Source organism: Myotis davidii, unplaced genomic scaffold (genome assembly GCF_000327345.1).
Source record: "Myotis davidii unplaced genomic scaffold, ASM32734v1 scaffold96, whole genome shotgun sequence".
Classification (NCBI taxonomy): Eukaryota; Metazoa; Chordata; class Mammalia; order Chiroptera; family Vespertilionidae; genus Myotis; species Myotis davidii.
In genome coordinates, this window is record NW_006289416.1 from 1,670,326 (window position 1) to 1,675,515 (window position 5,190).

The 5,190-nt window shown below is 40.7% G+C and overlaps 1 long non-coding RNA gene across 1 annotated transcript; it reads right to left on the reverse strand.

The window, feature by feature from the left end:
• Positions 1-3,838: 3,838 nt before the first annotated feature.
• On the reverse strand, positions 3,839-5,183 carry LOC107182816. The gene is made up of 2 exons (XR_001513568.1): positions 5,022-5,183; positions 3,839-4,856 (listed from the first exon to the last, which is right to left on the reverse strand). It is a non-coding gene; the product is annotated as an uncharacterized LOC107182816 (long non-coding RNA).
• Between the last annotated feature and the right edge of the window lie 7 nt (positions 5,184-5,190).

Genomic DNA, 5,190 nt, shown 5'->3' on the forward strand with positions numbered 1-5,190 from the left:
TCATTTCTAGTTTTTAACTTTTTTAAATTTGTTTTCTTTTACTTAAAAATATGCTTGTCCTACTGATATCTTTACCTCCAGTGGGTAAGTTTAGCTGAGGATAGGGATAGTTAGTGGACTGGTCAAATCTGTCATAAACCTGTAAACACTAGAGATCCATATGAAGCACATGGCTTGTGACAAAAGTATGAAGTGAATCTTCTGCAGTTGATGTGTTGGTTATGCAGTATTTCCTGCCTGCTTATCGCCGATTGAAATTATGGACCAAAACTTACAAAACTGGAATATATATCTTTACTTTGAAAAATAGCAGGCTCTATAAAAGATATAATCATTGCATTTTAGAACTGGAAAGGGTTTAGAGTTTATCTAGTTCAAACTTAGTGACTTTAAAATAGTTAGATGATATGACCAGAGGGACACTTCATCTCTGCGATCATCTTTCAAAAATCCCAGAGCCCCAGTGTAATCGTGAGAAAAACATCAGACAAACCCAGGTTGGAAAAACATTCTTCAGGATACCTGGCCGGTACGCCTCACGATTGCCAAAGTCATGAAAACCAAGGCAAGGCTGAGAAGCTGTCACAGACCAGAAGAGACTGGGAGACACGACAACTAAATGCAATGTGGGACCCTGCATTGGATCCTGAAGCAGAGAACAGTAATGGAAAAGCCAATGAAATCCAAAACAAAGTTTGGAGTTTAGTTCTTAGTGATGCACCAATGTCAGTTTTTTAGTGTGGGTAAATGTACCACAGTAACGAAATATGTTACCCATGGGGAAACCAGGTGGAGGGGAACACAGGAGCACTGTGTACTATTTCTGCAACTTTTCCATAAATCTAAAACTATTCCAAATTTAAAGGTTTATTGAAAATAGTTAGAAACTTCAAATATAGTTATCCTTTTTTGGCGGGGGGCGGGGGGGGGGCACTGCTCTAGTGCTGGCTTATAGTATCCTCTGCAGCGGTCAGACTAACATATTAGTCAATATATACCTTCCTGGGACGGGAAATTTGAAATGTATAGCTCCCTTGGTTAAGAAATGTGAGCAGACCTAACTGCTCTACTTTTTAAAAGAATTTATTTTTTACTTGCACATTTCCCCTTGAGTATTCATTTAAATTATTCTAAACACTATTTTGCAAGCAATAAAATTTTATAAATAACTTTTTCAAAATAAACATAATATGGGCATACCTTGGAGATATTGTGGGTTTGGTTCTAGACCACCACAAAAAAAGAAAGTGTAGCAATAAAGTGAGTCATAGGGTAAATGGTCTCGCCTTCAATTTGTAAAGGAAAAAAAAGGCAAAAAAAAGCAATATCTGTGAAGTGCAATAAGGCAAAGTGCAATAAGATGAGGTATGCCAATAGAGAATTTTCCAAAAAGTTCTGTTTAGAAATATAAACAGTTTTACTATGCTATTGAAGACATATAATGAGAAGCTGATGATGTAATTTGTCTGATCATTTCTTTTTCTAGTTACTTAAGTGGTTTAAATATTAGCTCTGAAAAGATCTATGTGTCTTTATGAATTTCTTGGAACTCTTGTTTAATTGTTTCTCTTTTAGCTGGAGATTGAGACTATAACTTCTATTAATAACAGATAAGAGAAGTATAGGGAAAAATATTAGCTTGTTCCCTAATCATAGAGTCATGTAATACTTAGGGTCATCTGTCACTTTTATTATCCTAAGTTCATGCTTTGCTTATTCATCCCCCAAAAAACTGGAATATAGGTCCAATTTTCTGGCTAGTTATGCAGACAAATCTACTTGATTCTCAAACTAATTATGAGGAGGGAATGAATCTTCTACTTACTTTGCCCTCATCTATAGACTCATTTTTAAAGCATGAACGAAGATAAGGAAAGGCTAATTTCTAGACATAACTCTGGAATGACCATGGAAAGATGGAGGGTTTCTATAAAGATATCATCTGATGGAATAAAGAATTCTGCTGAGCTGTTCTTATCCATTTAATGTTGATCCCATCCTACAGAACAAATGTCACCCAAGATCCCTTCCTGCAGAAAAAAATGTCACCTTCTTAGGCCAGTATTTAAGCATTGGAGTCTGAAAAAGGAAGACAATCTCTGATTATGTATCTGAAACTGTGTTAGTATCTTAAAGGTATCATTTTATGTATGTCTCTCAACACCTCAAATGTCCCAGAAAGGTCCCCTCACCTTCTTGCTAACAAGGCAGTGGTTTCCAACAATGGCTGTACCTTAAAATCACCTGGGGAGCTAGCTGTCCTATCTGCTGATAACTTGGGCCACACCCCAAAGCAATTAATCAGAATCACTGAGGGTGGGACTCCAGCTCCAGCATCTTTAAAGCTCCCTGGGTAATTACTACACAGAGCCAGGGTTGACAAGGATTCCTCTCAGGGGTCTACTGGAATCCTGGCCCTCCTGGGAGAACATTACTCCCTGTAACCCTGTCCAGTGTGACTGCGTTTACTCCTTCTGGGAGTGGAGCAAGTGTCCTCCTTCCCTTTCAAAACCTTCCCTCTCCTTTCTCTACAAAAGTCCCTAGCTGTGACTCTCAGGTCATTTTACTGTATTACTCATGTTCCACCCCCTCTGCCTCCCCACCTCTGTACTCCCCCTTATTCTTTGAAGATTTGAATTCCAGGAACCCCTTAAACCATGCTAAACTTTGTCCAGAAACATATAAAATCTTTGTTAGAGTGTGTTGGGCATTTCATTTTCAAAAAACATAAACATAGTATCGCAGTAGAAAACAAAAACTGCTACACCGTCACGTGCCATCTAGGTTGATGCAGAGTGGCACTGGGGAGGTGTCTTCTTGATACGTCTTTCTTCTACTTGTCTTTGCTGTTTCTTCAACACAAAGGGATGCTTCTGCTACAGGACCTTTGTGTTTGCTGTTCTTTCCCTCCTATAGGGCTTCTCTCATCATGATCTTCCCCTGACTGGCCCCATAGCCCCCGTCAGGTCTTTGTTTAAATGCTACCTTCTCAAATGGCTCTGTTTCAAATTGCTCACCCATATTTCCAGTCTTCCTATTACCTTCCCCTGCTATATTTTTCTCCATTGCACTTATCACTTGTTGACATAATATATATTTAAATTATTTATTTGCTTCTTGTCTGCCTCCCAGGTGAGAATATTTGGATGTTTATTCGCTGCTGTACCCACAGTGCCTAAATGCCTGGGACAAAATGAATACTCATAACTATGTATGGAGTTAATTAACCCTATGAGGTAGGTACTATTTTTATCCAGTTATGCAGATTTTTAAAAAAATGTTTCCCTTATACCTCTCTGTGGTATTAACTTGTAGCCTGTCACTTATCTGTCAGACAATATTTATTTATGGCTAAAGGATGCTGCACAGTGCTCAGTTAACGCTGGTGAGCCGGCAAGATGCCGGGTCGAGGTCAAGCCCTTTCTTTGTGGTTCCTCGACCCTCTCTCCTCCTTCCTTTGGAGTCGTCCCTCTAATTTAGGCTCATCCCCATGATCCTCCTGAAGCAAGACTTGTCCAGGAAGACCTTATGTGACATGAGCATAAAACACATGAGGAGGTTAATAGATGCAAAACCAAGATGTCAGGAATCTGTCACTTGAGAAATGCATTCTAGTGCTTGAGAACTCTTCTGAACTGTTTTAATTTAATCAGATTAGTCAAATCCTGGGGAGACTTCACCTAGCTATATGCAATAAGGCTGCTTACATAATAGGCAGATAATAAAGATATGCAGAAAGAGTATATAAACCTTTGCAACTGTGTGGTATGGGAGAAGGAGGAGCAGCAGCAGACAGTGAACTGTAACTAAGTGCTAGTCATGTCCATTCACTGCTAAATGCAATGACAGTTTTATTGCTTGATCACATAACACTATATGAACACAAAACATAGACAGGATTGAAATAAATAGGTCCAGCCATCGTGTCAGAGGGAACACGACCACAAAGTTGTCAACTATGAACATAAATTTTGTCTGTTCTGCTCCTACACTTAAATCAACCATCCATGCAGAGTGAGCAGGTCATTTAACACCACTGAGCTAATATTTGAACTAAGCACTTACATGAGCATTTTATTTAATCCGCACAACTCCCCTTATCTTCATCTCGTAGACTAAAAAGCTGAGGTTTAGAGAAGTTAAACAAATGTACCCCGTATTTGAAGTGGATCTGTCTGTTCTATCATTCAATACACCTACTAACCTCCGTGAATATCAAAGAAAATGTGTATAAAAACACCTTGTGAAACATTGAAACTTGTCAGTTAATATTACAAAGTCAGCTGAGGCCAAATAGAATTTCTTTAGAATTTAATACAGCAATCATAATATCATTTCGTAAAAGTTCACAACGTTTCTGTAACCGGCATTATATCTCGTATTCTTCACGCAAGCCCTGGGGGAAGGTCCTACTCTAATTTTCACAGGTTAAAATTACACGTGTTTTTCTGAAACGCTGTTAAAAGGACTGTGATAAAGCAGCGTAAGCTAAGGAGATGCGTCCAGTATTTCGGTGAGCAGAAAACGTGGGAGCCGGGGGGCACTTCCCAGGTCTCAATGCCGGGCACAGCCCAGCCGCCACCTCGGGGGGAAAAGGACACAGGGTTTCAACAGCAATGGGGCCATGACTTCGCGGAACTTGGATGTCAGAATAGCGCTGCGCTCTCCGAGCCCTCCGAGGGAGCTGCAAACGAAATGCAGTCCGGGCGCAGCCCGCCTGGGCGCGCTAGGGCCTCCAGCACCATGAATTTGCCTCCTGTGTCCGGGTAGTTGCTGGAAGGTGGGCGCGGGCTTGGCTGGATACAGAGCTTTGGGGTGAGCGCTTTCTCCTGGGTGACTGGAGAAAGGGTGGCATCCTTTAGCCATAAATAAATATTGTCTGACAGATATGACAGGCTACAAGTTAATACCACAGAGAGGTATAAGGGAAACATTTTTTTTTAAATCTGCATAACTGGATAAAAATAGTACCTACCTCATAGGGTTAATTAACTCCATACATAGTTATGAGTATTCATAACTACAGCCCATATGAAAGGTCATTTTTTTCATTTGTTCTGCAAACGTGTATTGAGCGCCTGCCTACCATTTCCCGATATACAGAACGCAGCAGCGACGACAGCCAAGACCCAACGCCCGGGCGCGCGCGCCTCGGTGTCTGCCCGTGTGCACGGAGGGCGACGGTGCCCT